Source organism: Engystomops pustulosus, chromosome 2, assembly GCF_040894005.1.
Source record: "Engystomops pustulosus chromosome 2, aEngPut4.maternal, whole genome shotgun sequence".
Taxonomy (NCBI): domain Eukaryota; kingdom Metazoa; phylum Chordata; class Amphibia; order Anura; family Leptodactylidae; genus Engystomops; species Engystomops pustulosus.
The window spans coordinates 211193855-211221113 of NC_092412.1; the positions used below are offsets into that span (position 1 = coordinate 211193855).

At 45.6% G+C, this 27259-nt stretch overlaps 1 long non-coding RNA gene across 1 annotated transcript in view; it reads right to left on the bottom strand.

Moving 5' to 3' along the window:
- The window catches only part of LOC140119201 (uncharacterized), a 183961-nt gene extending 156913 nt beyond the window's left edge, over positions 1-27048 (bottom strand). The window contains exon 1 of the long non-coding RNA XR_011853350.1: positions 26783-27048. This is a non-coding gene — a long non-coding RNA (uncharacterized lncRNA). The remainder of the gene's footprint in view (positions 1-26782) is intronic.
- Positions 27049-27259: the final 211 nt, after the last annotated feature.

Below are 27259 nucleotides of genomic sequence, written 5' to 3' on the forward strand. Positions count from 1 at the left end.
GGGATTGTATTTCAATTAGGCACAGTCTGCCATTTCCTTTTTTATTTTACGTTTATTTTTTTCATAACTCAGCGTCATCTCATCTGGCATAGTAGTGTGCTGTAATACTTGGCTAGAAAATAGCCATAGGAGAATACAAACGGCTTAATTACGCCTACAGTAGCGTTATATATATTTGATTTCTGGTTGATCTGCTGGTGGCTGTAGTTGTTGCAGTGCATCTACTAGTAAATTGTGAGCAATTTGGAGTCAGACTTGCGACCACTGTGTTTTAGTGACGCACATATCCATCGCAAAGACCGAAGTGGGAAAATTTATTAGGGGCCGGGGTTGTATTTCAATTAGGCACAGTCTGCCATTTCCTTTTTTATTTTACGTTTATTTTTTTCATAACTCAGCGTCATCTCATCTGGCATAGTAGTGTGCTGTAATACTTGGCTAGAAAATAGCCATAGGAGAATACAAACGGCTTAATTACGCCTACAGTAGCGTTAAATATATTTGATTTCTGGTTGATCTGCTGGTGGCTGTAGTTGTTGCAGTGCATCTACTAGCAAATTGTGAGCAATTTGGAGTCAGACTTGCGACCACTGTGTTTTGCGCTTAGTGACGCACATATCCATCGCAAAGACCGAAGTGGGAAAATTTATTAGGGCCCGGGGTTGTATTTTAATTAGGCACAGTCTGCCATTTCCTTTTTTATTTTACGTTTATTTTTTTCATAACTCAGCGTCATCTCATCTGGCATAGCAGTGTGCTTTCATACTTGGCTATAAAATAGCCATAGCAATAGGATAGCATCGTTTGGTTTTAAAAACTAAAAAACACAAAAAAAAACAAAAAAAAAAAAAAAAAGTTAAAAAAAAAATTCAAGTTATAACTCTCATTTTCAAAATGTTTAACCCGAGGGCTAGGGGTAGAGGACGAGGGCGGGGACGTGGGCGTCCAACTACTGCAGGGGTCAGAGGCCGTGGTCCTGGGCGGGGTGAGACACCACCTGCTTATGAGGGAGCAGGGGAACGCCGCAGAGCTACACTCCCTAGGTTCATGTCTGAAGTTACTGGGAATCGTGGTAGAGCACTGTTGAGGCCAGAACAGTGCGAACAGGTGATGTCGTGGATTGCCGACAATGCTTCGAGCAATTTGTCCACCAGTCAGTCTTCCACGCAGTCCACCCATGTCACCGAAATCGGCACTCCTCCAGCTCCTGCACCTCAGCCTCCTCCCCCCCAGTCTGCCCCCTCCCAGCAAAATTTGCCATTTGAACCGGCATACTCTGAGGAACTGTTTTCTGGACCATTCCCACAGTCACAAACCACTTGTCCGGTTGCTGATGAGCAATTTTCCGATGCCCAGGTTTTCCACCAGTCGCAGTCTGTGGGTGATGATGACCTTGTTGACGTACTGGAAGAAGTGTGTAAAGAGGTGTCCGACGATGAGGAGACACGGTTGTCAGACAGTGGGGAAGTTGTTGTCAGGGCAGGAAGTCCGAGGGGGGAGCAGACTGAGGGATCGGAGGATGATGAGGTGACAGACCCAAGCTGGGTTGAGAGGCCGGGTGAACACAGTGCTTCTGAGACGGAGGAGAGTCCTCGACCAGAACAGGTTGGAAGAGGCAGTGGTGGGGCCAGACGGAGAGGCAGGGCCAGAGCTGGTGCATCAGCGCCAAATGTGTCAACTAGTGAAGCTCCAGTGGCAAGGGCTCCTGCGGCGAGGGCTAGATTTTCAGAAGTCTGGAGGTTCTTTAAGGAAACACCGGATGACCGACGGACTGTGGTGTGCCACATTTGCCAAACCAGGATCAGCAGGGGTTCCACCACTACTAGCTTAACTACCACCAGTATGCGCAGGCATATGAATGCTAAACACCCCACTCAGTGGCAACAAGCGCGTTCACCTCCGGCCGTGCACACCACTGCTCCTTCCCCTGTGTCAGCTGATAGTCAGCCCCCTGCCCAGGACCCTGGCACAAAAACCCCATCGTCACCTCCACGATCCTCCACAGCATCCACCAGCGTTCAGCTCTCCATACCCCAGACGCTGGAGCGGAAACGCAAATATAGTGCAACCCACCCGCACGCCCAAGCCCTTAATGTGCACATCTCCAGATTGCTAAGCCTGGAGATGCTGCCCTATAGGCTAGTAGAGACCGAGGCCTTTCGCAGCCTCATGGCGGCGGCCGCCCCTCGGTATTCGGTCCCCAGCCGCCACTACTTTTCCCGATGTGCCGTCCCAGCCCTGCACCAGCACGTGTCAGACAACATCATCCATGCCCTGACCAACGCCGTTTCTGACAAGGTCCACCTGACCACGGACACGTGGACGAGTGCTGCCGGGCAGGGCCACTATATGTCTCTGACGGCACATTGGGTTAACTTGGTGGAGGCTGGGACCGAGTGTGACCCTGCGGCTGGTCATATACTGCCGACGCCGAGGATTGCGGGGCCTACCTCGGTCCAGGTGTTTGAGGCCTACTATGCCTCCTCCTCCTCCCACCCCTCCTCCACCTCCTCCTCCGAACGACCATCCGTGGGCATGGCGCCATCAGTCGGTAGCTCTAGGCACAGCAGCAGTGCCGTCGCTAAGCGACAGCAGGCGGTGCTCAAACTGCTGAGCCTAGGCGATAAAAGGCACACCGCCCAAGAACTATTACAGGGCATCACGGCGCAGACTGATCTGTGGCTGGCACCGCTGAACCTGAAGCCAGGCATGGTTGTGTGTGACAACGGCCGTAACCTGGTGGCGGCTCTGCAACTCGGCAGACTGACACATGTGCCATGCCTGGCCCATGTGTTAAATCTGATAGTTCAGCGTTTCCTCAAGACATACCCCAATCTGTCTGATTTGCTCACGAAGGTGCGCCGCATCTGTGCGCATTTCAGGAAGTCCAGCACAGATGCTGCCACTCTCAGGGCAGCGCAGCGCCGCCTCCAACTGCCCGCTCACCGACTGTTGTGCGACGTGCCCACGAGGTGGAATTCAACACTGACCATGTTATCCAGAGTTTACCAGCAGCGCCGAGCGATTGTAGACTGCCAGATGTCAACTTCCACCAGAACTGGTAGTCAGGTCAGTCAGCTTCCTCAAGTCTACAATGAGGAGTGGACGTGGATGTCTGATATCTGTCAGGTGCTGAGTAACTTTGAGGAGTCAGTGGCGATGCCGCCATCATCAGCCTCACCATCCCGCTGCTTGGCCTGTTGAAAAACTCTCTGGTCAGCATGAAGTCGGAAGCTTTGCGCTCCTCACAAGAGACGGGGGAAGAAGATTCCCTTGTTGATAGCCAAAGCACCCTTAGGTCTGTTTCTCAGCGCATATCGGAGGAGGTGGAGGTGGAGGAGGATGAGGAGGAAGAGGAGGAGAATGTTGGCGAGACACAAGAGGGGACCATTGTTGAGTCCTTCACTGTTGAGCGTGTATGGGCAGAAGAAGAGGAATTGGAGGAGTTGGAGGAGGAGGAAATGGACAGTCAGGCCAGTGAGGGGAGCGAATTCTTACGCGTTGGTACTCTGGCGCATATGGCAGATTTCATGCTAGGCTGCCTATCCCGTGACCCTCGCGTTCAAAGAATTTATTCCAGCACCGATTACTGGGTGTTCACTCTCCTGGACCCACGGTACAAGCAAAATCTTTCCACTCTCATCCCTGGAGAGGAAAGGAGTGTGAGAATGCATGAATACCAGCAGGCCCTGGTGCACAAGCTGAAACAGTATTTCCCTTCTGACAGCGCTAGCGGCAGAGTGCGTAGTTCTGCGGGACAAGTAGCGAGGGAGAGTAGGCGAGCAGGCAGCTTGTCCAGCACTGGCAAGGGTACGCTTTACAAGGCTTTTGCCAGCTTTATGTCACCCCAGCAAGACACTGTCACCTGTCCCCAGTCTCGGCAGAGTAGGGCTGATCTTTACAGAAAGATGGTGAGGGAGTACGTAGCTGACCATACCATCGTCCTAAATGATCACACAGCTCCCTACAACTACTGGGTTTCAAAGCTGGACATGTGGCACGAACTGGCGCTGTACGCCTTGGAGGTTCTTTCCTGCCCTGCCGCTAGCGTCTTGTCCGAGCGGGTTTTCAGTGCAGCTGGTGGCATCATCACCGATAAGCGTACACGCCTGTCGACTGACAGCGCTGACAGGCTGACGCTTATCAAGATGAATAAAGCATGGATTTCTCCTAATTTCCAATCTCCAGCAGGTGAAGGAAGCTCAACCTGAATAATTTATCCACTCCTCCTCCTCCTCCTCATTTTCCTCCTTCTCCTGCTCTTTGTACAGTAAAGCAGAGGAAACTGGCTATTTTTTGACAGGGCCCACTGGCTCTACCTATAGTACTTTATGCATTTAATTTTTCTGGAGGGCCACCGACCCGGTCCTCTGTTTTAAACAATTTTTGGGAGTGCCACATACAGGCACTCAATCTATTCAATTTTTCTGGAGCACCACCTACCTGCTCCTCTGGTTTGAAAAATTTTTTGGACTGCCACATACAGGCACTCAATCTATTCCATTTTTCTGGAGGGCCACCTACCTGCTCCTCTGGTTTGAAAACTTTTTTGGACTGCCACATACAGGCACTCAATCTATTCAATTCTTCTGGAGGGCCACCTACCTGCTCCTCTGGTTTAAAAACTTTTTTGGACTGCCACATACAGGCACTCAATCTATTCCATTTTTCTGGAGGGCCACCTACCTGCTCCTCTGGTTTAAAAACTTTTTTGGACTGCCACATACAGGCACTCAATCTATTCAATTTTTCTGGAGGGCCACCTACCTGCTCCTCTGGTTTAAAAACTTTTTTGGACTGCCACATACAGGCACTCAATCTATTCCATTTTTCTGGAGGGCCACCTACCTGCTCCTCTGGTTTAAAAACTTTTTTGGACTGCCACATACAGGCACTCAATCTATTCCATTTTTCTGGAGGGCCACCTACCTGCTCCTCTGGTTTAAAAACTTTTTTGGACTGCCACATACAGGCACTCAATCTATTCCATTTTTCTGGAGGGCCACCTACCTGCTCCTCTGGTTTGAAAAATTTTTTGGACTGCCACATACAGGTACTATCCAAATTGAATTGTCTCCATAGCAGCCTCCACACGTTGTCTCCATTGCTACCTCCAAAAGTCGTCCATATAGCTGCCTCCATACATCGTCCCTTTATCAAACGAGGTTTGTCAGGCCGAAATTTGGGTTGTTTTCATGGATTCCACATCAAAGTTGTTAACTTTGTCGCCACCCTGCTGTGTTATCCACAAAATACACTGGCAAACTTTTACCATTTACGGATATTATTTCAGCGCTTCTTGCGCATCTGTTTACATTCCCCTCACCCGCCATATCCCAAACTTATAAGAACGCTACTACACTTGATCTTATACAAAAGGTTCTTAGAAGTGCTGTTTGGGGAGTAGCCTAGAGACAGGGGCTTGGATTGGCGAAAGCTCGCCTGGCAGCGGAGCGCCAGCTCCATGCCAAGAACCAACTAACATAGTTTTAACTGCAGCACCTTTAATCTACTACTAGTTCACTGCCTCCATACATGCCCGCCTTATCAAACGTGCTGTGTCAGGCAGAATTTTGGGTTGTTTTCATGGCTTCCACAACAAACTTGTTAACTTTGTCGCCACCCTGCTGTGTAATCCACAAAATATACTGGCAAACTTTTACCATTTACGGATATTATTTCAGCGCTTCTTGCGCATCTGTTTACATTCCCCTCACCCGCCATATCCTAAACTTATAAGAACGCTACTACACTTGATCTTATACAAAAGGTTCTTAGAAGTGCTGTTTGGGGAGTAGCCTAGAGACAGGGGCTTGGATTGGCGAAAGCTCGCCTGGCAGCGGAGCGGCAGCTCCATGCCAAGAACCAACTAACATAGTTTTAACTGCAGCACCTTTAATCTACTACTAGTTCACTGCCTCCATACATGCCCGCCTTATCAAACGTGCTGTGTCAGGCAGAATTTTGGGTTGTTTTCATGGCTTCCACAACAAACTTGTTAACTTTGTCGCCACCCTGCTGTGTAATCCACAAAATATACTGGCAAACTTTTACCATTTACGGATATTATTTCAGCGCTTCTTGCGCATCTGTTTACATCCCCCTCACCCGCCATATCCCAAACTTATAAGAACGCTACTACACTTAACTTGGTGCAGGCTGGGACTGAGTCTGACCCTGGGGCTGGTCATATACTGCCGACGCAGAGGATTGAGGGGCCTACCTCGGTCCAGGTCTCAAAGGCCTACTATACCTCCAAATCCTCCCACCCCTCCTCCACCTCCTCCTCCTCCGAATTACCATCCGTGGGCATGGCGCCATCAGTCGGTAGCTCTAGGCACAGCAGCAGTGCCGTCGCTAAGCGACAGCAGGCGGTGCTCAAACTGCTGAGCCTAGGTGATAAAAGGCACACCGCCCAAGAGCTATTGCAGGGCATTCCACATCAAACTTGTTAACTTTGTCGCCACCCTGCTGTGTAAGCCACAAAATATACTGGAAAACTTTTTTCATTTACGGATATTATTTCAGCGCTTCTTGCGCAGATGTTTACATTCCCCTCACCCGCCATATCCCAAACTTATAAGAACGCTACTACACTTGATCTTATCCGAAAGGTTCTTAGAAGTGCTGTTTGGGGAGTAGCCTAGAGACAGGGGCTTGGATTGGCGAAAGCTCGCCTGGCAGCGGAGCGCCAGCTCCATGCCAAGAACCAACTAACATAGTTTTAACTGCAGCACCTTTAATCTACTACTAGTTCACTGCCTCCATACATGCCCGCCTTATCAAACGTGCTGTGTCAGGCAGAATTTTGGGTTGTTTTCATGGCTTCCACAACAAACTTGTTAACTTTGTCGCCACCCTGCTGTGTAATCCACAAAATATACTGGCAAACTTTTACCATTTACGGATATTATTTCAGCGCTTCTTGCGCATCTGTTTACATTCCCCTCACCCGCCATATCCTAAACTTATAAGAACGCTACTACACTTGATCTTATACAAAAGGTTCTTAGAAGTGCTGTTTGGGGAGTAGCCTAGAGACAGGGGCTTGGATTGGCGAAAGCTCGCCTGGCAGCGGAGCGGCAGCTCCATGCCAAGAACCAACTAACATAGTTTTAACTGCAGCACCTTTAATCTACTACTAGTTCACTGCCTCCATACATGCCCGCCTTATCAAACGTGCTGTGTCAGGCAGAATTTTGGGTTGTCTTCATGGCTTCCACAACAAACTTGTTAACTTTGTCGCCACCCTGCTGTGTAATCCACAAAATATACTGGCAAACTTTTACCATTTACGGATATTATTTCAGCGCTTCTTGCGCATCTGTTTACATCCCCCTCACCCGCCATATCCCAAACTTATAAGAACGCTACTACACTTAACTTGGTGCAGGCTGGGACCGAGTCTGACCCTGGGGCTGGTCATATACTGCCGACGCAGAGGATTGCGGGGCCTACCTCGGTCCAGGTCTCAAAGGCCTACTATACCTCCAAATCCTCCCACCCCTCCTCCACCTCCTCCGAATTACCATCCGTGGGCATGGCGCCATCAGTCGGTAGCTCTAGGCACAGCAGCAGTGCCGTCGCTAAGCGACAGCAGGCGGTGCTCAAACTGCTGAGCCTAGGTGATAAAAGGCACACCGCCCAAGAGCTATTGCAGGGCATTCCACATCAAACTTGTTAACTTTGTCGCCACCCTGCTGTGTAAGCCACAAAATATACTGGAAAACTTTTTTCATTTACGGATATTATTTCAGCGCTTCTTGCGCAGATGTTTACATTCCCCTCACCCGCCATATCCCAAACTTATAAGAACGCTACTACACTTGATCTTATCCGAAAGGTTCTTAGAAGTGCTGTTTGGGGAGTAGCCTAGAGACAGGGGCTTGGATTGGCGAAAGCTCGTCTGGCAGCGGAGCGCCAGCTCCATGCCAAGAACCAACTAACATAGTTTTAACTGCAGCACCTTTAATCTACTACTAGTTCACTGCCTCCATACATGCCCGCCTTATCAAACGTGCTGTGTCAGGCAGAATTTTGGGTTGTTTTCATGGCTTCCACAACAAACTTGTTAACTTTGTCGCCACCCTGCTGTGTAATCCACAAAATATACTGGCAAACTTTTACCATTTACGGATATTATTTCAGCGCTTCTTGCGCATCTGTTTACATTCCCCTCACCCGCCATATCCTAAACTTATAAGAACGCTACTACACTTGATCTTATACAAAAGGTTCTTAGAAGTGCTGTTTGGGGAGTAGCCTAGAGACAGGGGCTTGGATTGGCGAAAGCTCGCCTGGCAGCGGAGCGGCAGCTCCATGCCAAGAACCAACTAACATAGTTTTAACTGCAGCACCTTTAATCTACTACTAGTTCACTGCCTCCATACATGCCCGCCTTATCAAACGTGCTGTGTCAGGCAGAATTTTGGGTTGTCTTCATGGCTTCCACAACAAACTTGTTAACTTTGTCGCCACCCTGCTGTGTAATCCACAAAATATACTGGCAAACTTTTACCATTTACGGATATTATTTCAGCGCTTCTTGCGCATCTGTTTACATCCCCCTCACCCGCCATATCCCAAACTTATAAGAACGCTACTACACTTAACTTGGTGCAGGCTGGGACCGAGTCTGACCCTGGGGCTGGTCATATACTGCCGACGCAGAGGATTGCGGGGCCTACCTCGGTCCAGGTCTCAAAGGCCTACTATACCTCCAAATCCTCCCACCCCTCCTCCACCTCCTCCGAATTACCATCCGTGGGCATGGCGCCATCAGTCGGTAGCTCTAGGCACAGCAGCAGTGCCGTCGCTAAGCGACAGCAGGCGGTGCTCAAACTGCTGAGCCTAGGTGATAAAAGGCACACCGCCCAAGAGCTATTGCAGGGCATTCCACATCAAACTTGTTAACTTTGTCGCCACCCTGCTGTGTAAGCCACAAAATATACTGGAAAACTTTTTTCATTTACGGATATTATTTCAGCGCTTCTTGCGCAGATGTTTACATTCCCCTCACCCGCCATATCCCAAACTTATAAGAACGCTACTACACTTGATCTTATCCGAAAGGTTCTTAGAAGTGCTGTTTGGGGAGTAGCCTAGAGACAGGGGCTTGGATTGGCGAAAGCTCGCCTGGCAGCGGAGCGCCAGCTCCATGCCAAGAAACAACTAACATAGTTTTAACTGCAGCACCTTTAATCTACTACTAGTTCACTGCCTCCATACATCGTCCCCTTATCAAACGAGCTGTGTCAGGCAGAATTTTGGATTGTTTTCATGGCTTCCATGTTAACTTTGTCGCCACCCTGCTGTGTAATCCACAAAATATACTGGCAAACTTTTATCATGTACCGATATTATTTGAGCGCTTCTTGCTCACCTCCTTTGGTTCCTCTCTGCTACCCATTGGTTTGAAGCCTGAGTCCATTTAGGGTATGTCGCCATGCCACTCTCTAGCCTTCCGCTGCTGCCGCTGCCTCTGCATGCCGTCCCCTATAGTGTCAGGGTCAATTATTGGATGTTTTAGATGCTATCTAGCTTCATTCTGTCACTCTGTCATGGCCATGCTGTTGCCCATAATTTTGGCATAATGGTGCATTTAAGCAGCCTCAGAGGCATCCATGCATGCTGCCCCTGCTGTTTCCTGTCCATTTCCGTGGTGTTTCCATCCTTTTCTGAGGTTCCCAGGTGTTTGGCCAAGCTTCCCTGTGCAGAGCCTTGGTCCCCTTGAAAAATGCTCGAGTCTCCCATTGAGTTCAATGGGGCTCGTTACTCGAAACGAGCACTCGAGCATCGGGAAAAGTTCGTCTCGAATAACGAGTACCCGAGCATTTTAGTGCTCGCTCATCTCTAATCATGTCCTCTCGTAGTCGTCTCTTTTCGTGATTAAATCAATCTAATTATTTTAATCTTTCCTCATAACTGAGACCCTCCATACCCCGTATCATTTTTGTGTCTCTTCGTTGTATCCTTTCCAGCTCCAGGGCGTTCTTTTTATAGACTAGTGCCCTAAACTGAACCACATATTCCAATTGAGGCTGAAACAATGCCTTGTACAGTGGTAACAATACATCTCTATCCTGGGGGTCCATACCACTTTTGATACATGACAAGATCCTGTTGATTGACACTTCTTTTTAGTTTAGTATATAATCTAATAGTACGCCCAGGTCCTTCTCAACAAGGGACTCTCGCAGATTTACTCCCCCAAGGACATATTTTGCACGTGGATTAGTAGCCCCCAGGTGCATAACCTTACATTTATCCACATTGAACCTCATTTTCCAAATGAATGACCAAACACTCAGTTTGTCCAAGTCACCTATGAACATTCTCCATGGACTGTATTACACTACACAGCTTGGTGTCATCTGCAAAAATAGACACTTTAATTCCTACCTCTATATCAATAATATATAAAGTTAAATAATAGGGGGGCTGAGCAAAGAACCCTGGGGTACATCACTTATAACTGGCGACCATTCTGAGTAGGAATTGTGAGGGATATGTGAGGGATATTGCAAATTCCAAGAACACAATATCCACAGCATCTCCTCCATCCAGTCATCTGCTCACCTCTTCATAAAAGCAGATCACTTTAGTCTGACAACTTCTATCCTTAGTAACTCCATGCTGAATGTCACATATTATATCATGTAAATTCACTTACTCCTGTGTGTAGTCTTTTAGTATCCCTTCCAATATTTCTTGCTGTGGGTCGGCTCATGCACTGTGCATGTTAGAAGTCAGCCACCACAGACCTACATGATATGGTGTCAAATTCGAATTATTAGAAGCATGCACTAGACTTCATTGAAAAAAAGAGTGAGGTAGCGGGGATTAGGGGAGAGTTTTACAATGGAGTGGAGGCAAAGTGAAGTTAACTTTATGGTTGACCTTATGTTACGAGTGAACAGAGGGATTTATATTAGATTTTTTAAACAAGCAATGTAGCAATGCTGAGACCTAAAAGGATGATGGACGGGGAAGTGATGCAATGCTTGATTAGGTAATAGTTGTGGTTTAACATGCAGCTTTTAAATTCCTATTAACTGCTTCAGACAAAATAAAATAAAAAATTGCTAGGAAAATATATGCCAACTCATTCAACTCATACATCAACCAGTTATCATACTCATGTTTTAACATTATAAGTGATTGTATACGATCATGTTCTACATATAGATTTCCGTTTATGCGCATGTTTGCCACATATATTATATGCTGCATGATTGTTAGCGCATAGCATGAATTTCTCGAAATACTTTATTTTAATATTAGTGCATTGTTGTAATATTCATTTTCATAAATTTACTAAGGTGGGAATAAGATTATTGATGGTATATTCCAACTGAACTTCTTTATAAAAAGCTGTTCATATAACTGGAGAGAACCTAATGACATATCGAATATATATATATTATTACCCGATTTTATAGATGTTTGTATCTATATGTTACACATGGATGCCTACAGCTATAATGGACATTGGAATTCTGAACTCCAACATGGACTCCAATAAACAACTTGATTGGAAGTCATCCATGGTCTTAGATCACACGGTAAACAGTTCTATGCCTCCTTATAAGGTTTTAAAATAGCATCCATTCAGGGGAGTAAATAGGAGAGGTAGGGCCCTATAGCAGACTTCTGAATGGGGCCCCCTCAGAAAATATATATATTTGTATATTCACACATTTATACACTCTTACACAGATACACACATTTATACACCTATGAACAGAAATGTATGCACTGACACATACAGTAGCTGCTGACCACATGGGGGAATTAGAGATGAGAGATCCCTCGTCCTGTTGTTCTGCTGTCCCTTTTGCTGAAAGCAAAGTGCTTTCACATGTATTTATGAAGCGTCTGCATCAGTTGTATAGCACGGCTGCACTGTGTCCAGTGGGCCAAAAAATTCTGCACATAAAGGAGGATTCTGGTGCCAATTTGTACATTGCACCACATATATTTTAGCGACCCGACAGAAATGTGGCACACCCTTTAAACTAAGTGCACCAAAAAAAGTAGTGCACTTTCAGGACAATAGGCATGTGCAGGGTGCGCCATATTATTATTCAATAGTCAAGCGCACTCTGCACATTAGTGAGGCACGTGTACAGCTTGAAGCACTGTTGATAAATGTGACCCATTGTGTTTACCTGGAGTTTAAAAAAATGAAGCTGAAGCAGGAAATGAGAACGCTGACTACTTCAGTAAGGAGAAGAGAAACAGACATTTTCAGGAATACTGGACTCAGAACGTATATATTCTATATGTTCGTGTCTTGTTTCCATTTATTCTTATTTTTCACCAACATTATACTTTTTTTTCAGAACTTTCCTGTCAAAAGTAACCACATATATAAAATCTTACACATACTACTGTAATATGATACATGGCCTAAGGATGAATACTATATGTATGACCTATTTCAAAGAAAGGTTTGATGTAATTGTGACAATTGCCAAAGAAAACATAACACAGATACACTCATATAACAAGTCATTATTTTAATGTAGTATGAACTTATCAGAAACGAGAAAGTGTCCAGCTCACCTGTCTCCTATATCAGCAAAATCCGGTGCACAAAGCTCTCCCCAGACTTCAAGGGGTACGTATAGCAAGTAAAAAGGAAAAATAGATCCGGCACTCGGAAATTCAAAATCTTCCGATCATTTGTTTGCTTTACTCGCCCATGTGAGTGTGATTTTTAAAGAATAAACTCTCAGAAGATTTAGAGTTTCCGAGTGCTGGATCTATTTTTCCTTTTTACTTATTATTTTGATGTAACTGACGACAAATCTAATTAAATATTGTTCCACAAGAGGAGACACGAGGAGAGTTTTACTGCTAGAGGACCAAGCCATCAGATGCAATATCTTGATGGATTGCTGTGAATGAAACCACTGCACACACATCTTTAACAACAGGTAAATACTATAATTGAGTGAATCTGCTCATTTGTTTACATATTTGGTACAATCTGCCATTTTTCAGGCACCAAAGCGAATCTGTTGCTTTTTTTGTTTCACCCTTGACAAAACATTTAAAATGGCGGCTAGCTACTACTGTCATTTATCCCAAAGCTTAGAGAAGGGAGTTGAACAAGGGAAAATGGGCGAGGGGTTATATGCCTGTTTACTGGACAATAGGAACAACATCAATTTGGGCCAAATAGATTCAGACCAAAACTGAATCATTTGCAAAATGTGGCAAAGCTTTAAGGAATAGAATTTGGATCATTCAATCATCCCTCTGTAGCATACTGAACATCTTGGGGGAAATGTTCTAAGTGTTTTAGACACTTTTATGACTTGTATGAGAAGGAAAGGACTTTGCAGGATGTGGGCATGGCCTTAGTTGTGACACTGTGGGTGTGACCTGAGTCAACTAATAAAAGATGAGAGGCTAGACATACATTGTTTATTTGGCAACCATTTATCATCTAGTTAAAAAGTAATATGACCTATAAAATTATATACAACAACAATAAAGAGCTCTAGTATAGCAAAGGCAAAACGAACCAAAACCAACAAAAATCGAGAGTAAAACGTATGTTGAGGTGTTTATATTCCTCAGTCTGTTTATTTCTAGGGCCATTGCGGAAGTAGATTTGAAGTGGATATTCTGAGCACCACAGTAATTCTATGCCACTATTCATAGCCTTCAGGTGTGCTGGTATGTACACATCTATTGATATATGCACTATATTGTATGGATAGTCAGCATTTATGTTGTGTATGTCTTAAGGACATCTAACTAGGGTGAAGTATTGTAAACCAAACACACTGACATGCTGGTATGTGCCCCCTCTGGTGGGATCTGCTCTTCTTTAAATGGATATTGCAGGAATATGATGATGTAAATAGATGAATATAAAAAACTCAATGTCATTAATCACAAAATGAAGCTTAGGTGGTTGGATTTTATGATTTACAAAATGTATGGCCTCTCTAAGGTATGCAGAGTTATCACCAAGATGGCTGCCACTGGAAACTACAAGTTCCATAATCCTTTAGTACTCAGTAACTCCTCCTCCCTCTTATGGTTTGCTCATTGTGATGATCTAACAGACTTTCTTGCCCTGTTACCATAGTAATGATGTGTGTAACTGCCATCACTGCACATCACCACAACACTGGCCATACTGGATGCCCTGCAACCAACTGACAACAGCCAAACATAGTGGTGATCACATGATCTGTCCAGGCCGGTGCAAGACCAGTGCATGTGACCAGCGGCCATCTTCTGTCCTGTGTCTGCTCCATGCGGAGGAAATCAACGGACTGATTAAAGGGCCGGCAGCATTTTAATTCTCCATTACAGTGTATGTCACCAGCATTTTCTGCTAAGGGGAGAAAATTTTTAAATAACAACTAATTACACATTAGCTTATATTTTAAGGACCCATTTGTATATGAATTATGCTGATTCCTGGAACACCCCTTTAAGATTTCTATACCCTGTTTAAGAAAAAAAGACTTTAAAATTATGAGCCTGAGGGGCTCCAAGCTCCGTTAACACCTAAGAAGCCCTGAGCCCCTCATAATTTTATATCCTTTTTTGTAAAAACCAGGGCATAAGATGCTGAAAGAAGAGTGGATCCTGCCGGAGAGGGCACACGCCAGCTTATAAGTGTGCTTGGCTTACAACCCTTCATCCTGGTGTTAGATGTTTTTTAATGTTTGGAGCACGCCATGGAGCTTCATATTTACCACTAGAGATGAGCGAACATGCTCGTCCGAGCTTGATGCTCGGTCGAGCATTAGGGTACTCGAAACTGCTCGTTGCTCGGACGAATACTTCGCCCGCTCGAGAAAATGGCAGCTCCCGCCGTTTTGCTTTTTGGCGGCCAGAAACAGAGCCAATCACAAGCCAGGAGACTCTGCACTCCACCCAGCATGACGTGGTACCCTTACACGTCGATAGCAGTGGTTGGCTGGCCAGATCAGGTGACCCTGGGATAGACTAGCCGCTGCCCGCGCTGCTCGGATCATTCTGTGTCTGGATGCCGCTAGGGAGAGAGCTGCTGCTGGTCAGGGAAAGCGTTAGGGTGTTCTATTAGCTTACTGTTAGGCAGGAGTGATTCTCAAAGAACCCAACAGCCCTTCTTAGGGCTACAATAACGTTCTACTTTTTTTATTTTAATTTGCATCTAGTACCATTTTGTGAGGAATTAGCAGGGGGACTTGCTACCGTTGTGTTTAGCTCTTAGTGGCACACATATCCATAGCAAAGACCGAAGTGGGAAAATTTAGTAGGGGTTGGATTTCAATTAGGCACTAACTCAGTGTCATCTCATCTGACAGTAGTGTGCTTTGATACTTGGCTAGAAAATAGCCATAGGAGAATACAAAGAGCTTACTTACGCATACAGTAGCGTTCTATATATTTGATTTCTGGTTGATCTGCTGGTGGCTGTACTTTCTGCAGTGCATGTACTAGCCAATTCTGAGCAATTTGTAGTGAGACTTGCGACCGCTGTGTTCTGCGCTTAGTGACGCACATATCCATAGCAAAGACCGAAGTGGGAAAATTTAGTAGGGGTTGGATTTCAATTAGGCACTAACTCAGTGTCATCTCATCTGACAGTAGTGTGCTTTGATACTTGGCTAGAAAATAGCCATAGGAGAATACAAAGAGCTTACTTACGCATACAGTAGCATTCTATATATTTGATTTCTGGTTGATCTGCTGGTGGCTGTACTTTCTGCAGTGCATGTACTAGCCAATTCTGAGCAATTTGTAGTGAGACTTGCGACCGCTGTGTTCTGCGCTTAGTGACGCACATATCCATAGCAAAGACCGAAGTGGGAAAATTTAGTAGGGGTTGGATTTCAATTAGGCACTAACTCAGTGTCATCTCATCTGACAGTAGTGTGCTTTGATACTTGGCTAGAAAATAGCCATAGGAGAATACAAAGAGCTTACTTACGCATACAGTAGCGTTCTATATATTTGATTTCTGGTTGATCTGCTGGTGGCTGTACTTTCTGCAGTGCATGTACTAGCCAATTCTGAGCAATTTGTAGTGAGACTTGCGACCGCTGTGTTCTGCGCTTAGTGACGCACATATCCATAGCAAAGACCGAAGTGGGAAAATTTAGTAGGGGTTGGATTTCAATTAGGCACTAACTCAGTGTCATCTCATCTGACAGTAGTGTGCTTTGATACTTGGCTAGAAAATAGCCATAGGAGAATACAAAGAGCTTACTTACGCATACAGTAGCGTTCTATATATTTGATTTCTGGTTGATCTGCTGGTGGCTGTACTTTCTGCAGTGCATGTACTAGCCAATTCTGAGCAATTTGTAGTGAGACTTGCGACCGCTGTGTTCTGCGCTTAGTGACGCACATATCCATAGCAAAGACCGAAGTGGGAAAATTTAGTAGGGGTTGGATTTCAATTAGGCACTAACTCAGTGTCATCTCATCTGACAGTAGTGTGCTTTGATACTTGGCTAGAAAATAGCCATAGGAGAATACAAAGAGCTTACTTACGCATACAGTAGCGTTCTATATATTTGATTTCTGGTTGATCTGCTGGTGGCTGTACTTTCTGCAGTGCATGTACTAGCCAATTCTGAGCAATTTGTAGTGAGACTTGCGACCGCTGTGTTCTGCGCTTAGTGACGCACATATCCATAGCAAAGACCGAAGTGGGAAAATTTAGTAGGGGTTGGATTTCAATTAGGCACTAACTCAGTGTCATCTCATCTGGCATAGTAGTGTGCTTTGATACTTGGCTAGAAAATAGCCATAGGAGAATACAAAGAGCTTACTTACGCATACAGTAGCGTTCTATATATTTGATTTCTGGTTGATCTGCTGGTGGCTGTACTTTCTGCAGTGCATGTACTAGCCAATTCTGAGCAATTTGTAGTGAGACTTGCGACCGCTGTGTTCTGCGCTTAGTGACGCACATATCCATAGCAAAGACCGAAGTGGGAAAATTTAGTAGGGGTTGGATTTCAATTAGGCACTAACTCAGTGTCATCTCATCTGACAGTAGTGTGCTTTGATACTTGGCTAGAAAATAGCCATAGGAGAATACAAAGAGCTTACTTACGCATACAGTAGCGTTCTATATATTTGATTTCTGGTTGATCTGCTGGTGGCTGTACTTTCTGCAGTGCATGTACTAGCCAATTCTGAGCAATTTGTAGTGAGACTTGCGACCGCTGTGTTCTGCGCTTAGTGACGCACATATCCATAGCAAAGACCGAAGTGGGAAAATTTAGTAGGGGTTGGATTTCAATTAGGCACTAACTCAGTGTCATCTCATCTGACAGTAGTGTGCTTTGATACTTGGCTAGAAAATAGCCATAGGAGAATACAAAGAGCTTACTTACGCATACAGTAGCGTTCTATATATTTGATTTCTGGTTGATCTGCTGGTGGCTGTACTTTCTGCAGTGCATGTACTAGCCAATTCTGAGCAATTTGTAGTGAGACTTGCGACCGCTGTGTTCTGCGCTTAGTGACGCACATATCCATAGCAAAGACCGAAGTGGGAAAATTTAGTAGGGGTTGGATTTCAATTAGGCACTAACTCAGTGTCATCTCATCTGACAGTAGTGTGCTTTGATACTTGGCTAGAAAATAGCCATAGGAGAATACAAAGAGCTTACTTACGCATACAGTAGCGTTCTATATATTTGATTTCTGGTTGATCTGCTGGTGGCTGTACTTTCTGCAGTGCATGTACTAGCCAATTCTGAGCAATTTGTAGTGAGACTTGCGACCGCTGTGTTCTGCGCTTAGTGACGCACATATCCATAGCAAAGACCGAAGTGGGAAAATTTAGTAGGGGTTGGATTTCAATTAGGCACTAACTCAGTGTCATCTCATCTGACAGTAGTGTGCTTTGATACTTGGCTAGAAAATAGCCATAGGAGAATACAAAGAGCTTACTTACGCATACAGTAGCGTTCTATATATTTGATTTCTGGTTGATCTGCTGGTGGCTGTACTTTCTGCAGTGCATGTACTAGCCAATTCTGAGCAATTTGTAGTGAGACTTGCGACCGCTGTGTTCTGCGCTTAGTGACGCACATATCCATAGCAAAGACCGAAGTGGGAAAATTTAGTAGGGGTTGGATTTCAATTAGGCACTAACTCAGTGTCATCTCATCTGGCATAGTAGTGTGCTTTGATACTTGGCTAGAAAATAGCCATAGCAATAGGATAGCATTGTTTGGTTTTAAAAACTCAAAAAAAAACAAAAAACACAAAAAAAAAAAAAAAACACAAAAAAAAACAAAAAAAAGTAAAAAAAAAAATAAAGTTATAACTCTCATTTTAAAAATGTTTAACCCGAGGGCTAGGGGTAGAGGACGAGGGCGGGGACGTGGGCGTCCAACTACTGCAGGGGTCAGAGGCCGTGGTCCTGGGCGGGGTGAGACACCACCTGCTGATGAGGGAGCAGGGGAACGCCGCAGAGCTACACTCCCTAGGTTCATGTCTGAAGTTACTGGGACTCGTGGTAGAGCACTGTTGAGGCCAGAACAGTGCGAACAGGTGATGTCGTGGATTGCTGACAATGCTTCGAGCAATTTGTCCACCACCAGTCAGTCTTCCACGCAGTCCACCCATGTCACCGAAATCGCCACTCCTCCAGCTCCTGCACCTCAGCCTCCTCCCCCCCAGTCTGCCCCCTCCCAGGAAAATTTGGCATTTGAACCGGCATACTCTGAGGAACTGTTTTCTGGACCCTTCCCACAGTCACAAACCACTTGTCCGGTTGCTGCTGAGCAATTTTCCGATGCCCAGGTTTTCCAACAGTCACAGTCTGTGGGTGATGATGACCTTCTTGACGTAGTGGAAGTGTGTAAAGAGGTGTCCGACGATGAGGAGACACGGTTGTCAGACAGTGGGGAAGTTGTTGTCAGGGCAGGAAGTCCGAGGGGGGAGCAGACTGAGGGATCGGAGGATGATGAGGTGACAGACCCAAGCTGGGTTGAGAGGCCGGGTGAACACAGTGCTTCTGAGACGGAGGAGAGTCCTCGACCAGAACAGGTTGGAAGAGGCAGTGGTGGGGCCAGACGGAGAGGCAGGGCCAGAGCTGGTGCATCAGCGCCAAATGTGTCAACTAGTGAAGCTCCCGTGGCGAGGGCTCCTGCGGCGAGGGCTAGATCTTCAGAAGTCTGGAGGTTCTTTAAGGAAACACTGGATGACCGACGGACTGTGGTGTGCAACATTTGCCAAACCAGGCTCAGCAGGGGTTCCACCACTACTAGCTTAACTACCACCAGTATGCGCAGGCATATGAATGCTAAACACCCCACTCAGTGGCAACAAGCCCGTTCACCTCCGGCCGTGCACACCACTGCTCCTTCCCCTGTGTCAGCTGCTAGTCAGCCCCCTGCCCAGGACCCTGCCACAAAAACCCCATCGTCGCCTCCACGATCCTCCACAGCATCCACCAGCGTTCAGCTCTCCATACCCCAGACGCTGGAGCGGAAACGCAAATATAGTGCAACCCACCCGCACGCCCAAGCCCTTAATGTGCACATCTCCAGATTGCTTAGCCTGGAGATGCTGCCCTATAGGCTAGTAGAGACCGAGGCCTTTCGCAACCTCATGGCGGCGGCCGCCCCTCGGTATTCGGTCCCCAGCCGCCACTACTTTTCCCGATGTGCCGTCCCAGCCCTGCACCAGCACGTGTCAGACAACATCATCCGTGCCCTGACCAACGCCGTTTCTGACAAGGTCCACCTGACCACGGACACGTGGACGAGTGCTGCCGGGCAGGGCCACTATATATCGCTGACGGCACATTGGGTTAACTTGGTGGAGGCTGGGACCGAGCCTGACACTGGGGCTGCTCATATACTGCCGACGCCGAGGATTGCGGGGCCTACCTCGGTCCAGGTGTTTCAGGCCTACTATGCCGTCTCCTCCTCCCACCCCTCCTCCACCTCCTCCTCCGAACTACCATCCGTGGGCACGGCGCCATCAGTCGGTAGCTCTAGGCACAGCAGCAGTGCCGTCGCTAAGCGACAGCAGGCGGTGCTCAAACTGCTGAGCCTAGGCGACAAAAGGCACACCGCCCAAGAGCTATTACAGGGCATCACGGCGCAGACTGATCTGTGGCTGGCACCGCTGAACCTCAAGCCGGGAATGGTTGTGTGTGACAACGGCCGTAACCTGGTGGCGGCTCTGCAACTCGGCAGACTGACACATGTGCCATGCCTGGCCCATGTGTTAAATCTGATAGTTCAGCGTTTCCTCAAGACATACCCCAATCTGTCTGATTTGCTCACGAAGGTGCGCCGCATCTGTGCGCATTTCAGGAAGTCCAGCCCAGATGCTGCCACTCTCAGGGCAGCGCAGCGCCGCCTCCAACTGCCCGCTCACCGACTGTTGTGCGACGTGCCCACGAGGTGGAATTCAACACTGACCATGTTATCCAGAGTTTACCAGCAGCACAGAGCGATTGTAGACTGCCAGATGTCAACTTCCACCAGAACTGGTAGTCAGGTCAGTCAGCTTCCTCAAGTCTACAATGAGGAGTGGACGTGGATGTCTGATATCTGTCAGGTGCTGAGTAACTTTGAGGAGTCAACACAGATGGTCAGTGGCGATGCCGCCATCATCAGCCTCACCATCCCGCTGCTTGGCCTGTTGAAAAACTCTCTGGTCAGCATGAAGTCGGAAGCTTTGCGCTCGTCACAAGAGACAGGGGAAGAATATTCCCTTGTTGATAGCCAAAGCACCCTCAGGTCTGTTTCTCAGCGCATATCGGAGGAGGTGGAGGTGGAGGAGGATGAGGAGGAAGAGGAGGAGAATGTTGGTGAGACACAAGAGGGGACCATTGTTGAGTCCTTTACTGTTCAGCGTGTATGGGCAGAAGAAGAGGAGTTTGAGGAGTTGGAGGAGGAGGAAATGGACAGTCAGGCCAGTGAGGGGAGTGAATTCTTACGCGTTGGTACTCTGGCGCATATGGCAGATTTCATGCTAGGCTGCCTATCCCGTGACCCTCGCGTTCAAAGAATTTATTCCAGCACCGATTACTGGGTGTTCACTCTCCTGGACCCACGGTACAAGCAAAATCTTTCCACTCTCATCCCTGCAGAGGAAAGGAGTGTGAGAATGCATGAATACCAGCAGGCCCTGGTGCACAAGCTGAAACAGTATTTCCCTTCTGACAGCGCTAGCGGCAGAGTGCGTAGTTCTGCGGGACAAGTAGCGAGGGAGAGTAGGCGAGCAGGCAGCTTGTCCAGCACTGGCAAGGGTACGCTTTACAAGGCTTTTGCCAGCTTTATGTCACCCCAGCAAGACACTGTCACCTGTCCCCAGTCTCGGCAGAGTAGGGCTGATCTTTACAGAAAGATGGTGAGGGAGTACGTAGCTGACCATACCATCGTCCTAAATGATCACACAGCTCCCTACAACTACTGGGTTTCAAAGCTGGACATGTGGCACGAACTGGCGCTGTACGCCTTGGAGGTTCTTGCCTGCCCTGCCGCTAGCGTCTTGTCCGAGCGGGTTTTCAGTGCAGCTGGTGGCATCATCACCGATAAGCGTACACGCCTGTCGACTGACAGCGCTGACAGGCTGACGCTTATTAAAATGAATAAAGGCTGGATTTCTCAGAATTTCCAATCTCCACCAGGTGAAGGAAGCTCAACCTGAATAATTGATCCACTCCTCCTCCTCCTCATTTTCCTCCTTCTCCTCCTCTTTGTACAGTAAAGCAGAGGAAAATGGCTATTTTTTGACAGGGCCCACTGGCTCTTGCTATAGTACTTCATGCATTTAATTTTTCTGGAGGGCCACCTACCCGGTCCTCTGTTTGAAACAATTTTTGTGAGTGCCACATACAGGCACTCAATCTATTCCATTTTACTGCAGGGCCACCTACCTGCTCCTCTGGTTTGAAACATTTTTGGGACTGCCACATACAGGCACTCAATCTATTCCATTTTACTGGAGGGCCACCTACCTGCTCCTCTGGTTTGAAAAATTTTTGGGACTGCCACATACAGGCACTCAATCTATTCCATTTTACTGCAGGGCCACCTACCTGCTCCTCTGGTTTGAAACATTTTTGGGACTGTCACATACAGGCACTCAATCTATTCCATTTTACTGGAGGGCCACCTACCTGCTCCTCTGGTTTGAAAAATTTTTGGGACTGCCACATACAGGCACTCAATCTATTCCATTTTACTGCAGGGCCACCTACCTGCTCCTCTGGTTTGAAACATTTTTGGGACTGCCACATACAGGCACTCAATCTATTCCATTTTACTGCAGGGCCACCTACCTGCTCCTCTGGTTTGAAACATTTTTGGGACTGCCACATACAGGCACTCAATATATTCCATTTTACTGCAGGGCCACCTACCTGCTCCTCTGGTTTGAAACATTTTTGGGACTGCCACATACAGGCACTCAATCTATTCCATTTTACTGGAGGGCCACCTACCTGCTCCTCTGGTTTGAAAAATTTTTGGGACTGCCACATACAGGCACTCAATCTATTCCATTTTACTGCAGGGCCACCTACCTGCTCCTCTGGTTTGAAACATTTTTGGGACTGCCACATACAGGCACTCAATCTATTCCATTTTACTGGAGGGCCACCTACCTGCTCCTCTGGTTTGAAAAATTTTTGGGACTGCCACATACAGGCACTATCCAAATTAAATTGTCTCCATAGCAGCCTCCACACGTTGTCTCCATTGCTACCTCCAAAAGTCGTCCATATAGCTGCCTCCATACATCGTCCCTTTATCAAACGAGGTGTGTCAGGCAGAAATTTGGGTTGTTTTCATGGATTACACATCAAAGTTGTTAACTTTGTCGCCACCCTGCTGTGTTATCCACAAAATATACTGGCAAACTTTTACCATTTAGGGATATTATTTCAGCGCTTCTTGCGCATCTGTTTACATTCCCCTCACCCGCCATATCCTAAACTTATAAGAACGCTACTACACTTGATCTTATACAAAAGGTTCTTAGAAGTGCTGTTTGGGGAGTAGCCTAGAGACAGGGGCTTGAATTGGCGAAAGCTCGCCTGGCAGCGGAGCGCCAGCTCCATGCGCATCATGCGCTTCTTGCGCATCTGTTTACATTCCCCTCACCCGCCATATCCCAAACTTATAAGAACGCTACTACACTTAACTTGGTGCAGGCTGGGACCGAGTCTGACCCTGGGGCTGGTCATATACTGCCGACGCAGAGAATTGCGGGGCCTACCTCGGTCCAGGTCTCAAAGGCCTACTATACCTCCTCCCACCCCTCCTCCACCTCCTCCTCCTCCGAATTACCATCCGTGGGCATGGCGCCATCAGTCGGTAGCTCTAGGCACAGCAGCAGTGCCGTCGCTAAGCGACAGCAGGCGGTGCTGAAACTGCTGAGCCTAGGCGATAAAAGGCACACCGCCCAAGAGCTATTACAGGGCATTCCACATCAAAGTTGTTAACTTTGTCGCCACCCTGCTGTGTAATCCACAAAATATACTGGCAAACTTTTATCATGTACCGATATTATTTGAGCGCTTCTTGCTCACCTCCTTTGGTTCCTCTCTGACACCCATTGGTTTGAAGCCTGAGTCCAATTAGGGTATGTCGCCATGCCACTCTCTAGCCTGCTGCCGCTGCCTCTGCCTCTGCATGCCGTCCCCTATAGTGTCAGGGTCAATTATTGGATGTTTTACATGCTATCTAGCTTCATTCTGTCACTCTGTCATGGCCATGCTGTTGCCCATAATTTCGGCATAATGGTGCGATTAAGCAGCCTCAGAGGCATCCATGCATGCTGCCCCTGCTGTTTCCTGTCCATTTCCGTGGTGTTTCCATCCTTTTCTGAGGTTCCCAGGTGTTTGGCCAAGCTTCCCTGTGCAGAGCCTTGGTCCCCTTGAAAAATGCTCGAGTCTCCCATTGACTTCAATGGGGTTCGTTATTCGAGACGAGCACTCGAGCATCGGGAAAAGTTCGTCTCGAATAACGAGTACCCGAGCATTTTAGTGTTCGCTCATCTCTATTTACCACCTTTTTTATTATACAAAAATACAAATACATTTACAGATAGAAACAGTACAAACAAACATATAACAATACACCATTGAGAACTTTCTGCAGCTGCTGCCTGGGAGGGGCAACATTTTAATCTCATATTTTAAGTTTCTATTTTCAAATCGGGCTAGATATAACCCTTCTATTGCATAGAATGGACTGAACACTTTATGGGATCTTTCAGGATGGACTGAGCACTTTAGGGGATCTTTCAGGGACCAGAGTCAATCCACTGAAAAAGGGGACTTCTCCCATATGTCCCATTTTTCTTTCATTCTGCAAAGATGCATGTAATTTGTGGCCATAATAATGCCTGTACATATTTATTCTATTGCAGACTTCTGCACCTTATTTTTTTACGTCCATTATTTTTTATAGCTGTCTATGGGTGATGTATGTACTGCCGCAAGCTTGCGGACATACATACGTGCCTCTGACGGTCATGCGCATGAGTCCTAAGACTGTCAATTTTAACTTTTAAGTTTTAGCTTCTGTACAGTTCATCTAGAACGGTTCGGCTCTTAACTCATATATCCCCTTTATCTTGTACTTTTTTCTATGCATATACAGTTCACTTTTTTTTCTCATTGAACTGTTTTCTAATTTCCTGCTAATTGTGAGGTTACTTCATCTTACCTCCAACTGATATCATTTTGTGATCGAGCTAAGTATAATTTCCTTTTGCTCTCTTTTGCTCTGGGCATACCCATCATATTTGCTTCAGCACAATGTTTCTCATTCATACCGTATGCAATCAAGAGAAATGCAAAATCAAGAACATAGTCAAATCTGAGTCAAAACCCAGAAGGAGGATAACAGGTCTCAGTATGACATACAAACAAATGGTGAAATTATCGATAATCAAACTCAGTACAGACACATCCAGGAGAAAGGTCAAAGCTGCGTCACGTCTAATTTTACCAGGATAACACTCCAGGTCTTAGTAACCAATAAATGTGATGGCCAAGAATGAAGTGTGGACCTATATAGAGCAGCAATTCAGACTGGCAGCACTAACCCTTCCTGAGATTGGTTTTGTGAGTTTTTTTTTCAAATCAGTTGTAATAAAAATAATTATTTATTTATATAGCACCTACAGATTACACAATGCTGCACAAAGTATGTCAAATCAGTCCCTGTCCCCAGTGGGGCTCACAATCTAAACAACCTAACAGTATGTTTTGGAGTGTGGGAGGAAACCGGAGTACCCGGAGGAAATCCACACCAACACGGAGAGAACATACAAACTCTTTACAGATGTTTCAAATCCCAACCAGGTCAACATCTGTAAAGAGTTTGTATGTTCTCTCCGTGTTGGTGTGGATTGGTGTGGGGTCCCAGTGCTGCAAGGTAGAAGTGCTACCCACTCAGCCACCGTGCCGCCCCGATATATATCACTTTTCAAAACCATTAAAATAATCCCAGCTTAACCCAGCCATTAAAATAAACCCAGGTTACCAGCTACATTTACATCATCACCTAGATCCTGGCCCATGTAGGCCCATATATGTGTACCAGATGTTACATCATCATCCATTCAAAGCAAATTACCACCCGTGAAGCAAAATAAACATTTATTTATGCACCTATTAGTTTAAAGGAACAAATAGGATACACGTTTATATTTATTTATTTATACACATATAATACACTTCGTTGCACGCAAACATCCCATGGTACTACTCTGTGTAGAAACATATTATTGTAAAAAGCTTTCATCTTTATTATTAACATATCGCCTAATGGTTAGTATTACAGTATTCATGATAGAAGGATGAAATTATATAGTTTTATTGTAAAATGATTTGATGTTTGTAAAATTAGCCACGCCCATAACAGAGGCAGTCTGGGGTCAATTTTCTTTTAAATACTAATTTCACTTTGTTAATATGTATGTACCCAGAGAGGGAGATGTTTCAGCTCCAAAAACGCATTGTATATACAATAAATAAGGATCTTTAGTCTTATGGATCCCCGCCTCTGAATCAGCCGGCCATCCACTTTTGGTTTTCTCTTAAAGTACAATAGAACACAGACAATAAAATTCAAGAAAATAAGAAAATAAAAAGATACATTAAAAATGAAGTTAAATGGGTTAGCAGAAGGATTTGGGTGAGGGTAGAAGTGGAGGCTTATTATGTTAATTCAGCTGTGCCTCATAGCCACTTTTTGTCCAATATTTTCTCTCGCCAAATTTAGAAATATCTAGACCATGTGTGCCAAATTGATCACATTTTGGATGATAATGTGCCCCCATATCTACTTTTTTGGATAATTGCCTCATATCCACTTTTTGTCCAATTTTTTCTCTTGTCAAATTTAGATATCTATTAATATGGTCTATAATTAAGGCAATCCAGGTTAAGACCATGTGCGCCAAATGTATCACTCTACATTTTTATCCTATCACCAGTTGATTGTCTTATCTTAGACTACTTTTTGCTCATTTTGGCACATCTTAAGCCTTTTCGATCATCCCCATTGTCTAGCACTAAAAAAAAATCAAACTTATGAAGTGTATTTGATTTCTAAATCTGCAATTTCATTTTTGAAATAAGATTAAACATTTGTAGCACATAAGAATATTTCAGGTAACAAAGTGACTTTAATGGTAAATGCAAATCATACTGTAGACCTGGATATATGCCACAGCTGTGAAGTTATACATTATAATGGGAACATACCTGTATTTGTGTCATATATTCTTTCCAGAAACTCATTATTCTGGTAGATCACACACTTACCCCAGTATGTTCTTCCTCTTTTCATGTCTGAGCAGCAAGCATTACCTTATTGCTTCTCATTTGCTTGACTGGATAATTTAACTCCTCCAACATGCATGAGTTAATGCTTCTCTTTTCTTCTTCCTACATACAGATTTTAACATTTCAGAGAGTCAAGGCAAAAACCAATCTTTTATCTTGGAAATTACTGCTGCTTCTCTATGTCGCTTTTGTGTAGCGTGATGGCTAAAATATACCGACAAGATTAAATATATGCCAGCTCACGATTCTGCGTATTCTATTTCTGTTGCCTACCGTTCCTTTCTGTTCATGACTCATACTGATTCATAATGTAATTTATCTCCAGAGAAGAAATGTGTGATATCTTAAGAGCCTGCACCACTGTCTATTCTTTACCCAGACATTGTAAAAGTACATTAAATACTCAATAATTCATTTACAAGGTTCTCCTCCACCTCCCAAAAGCAAAATACTCAC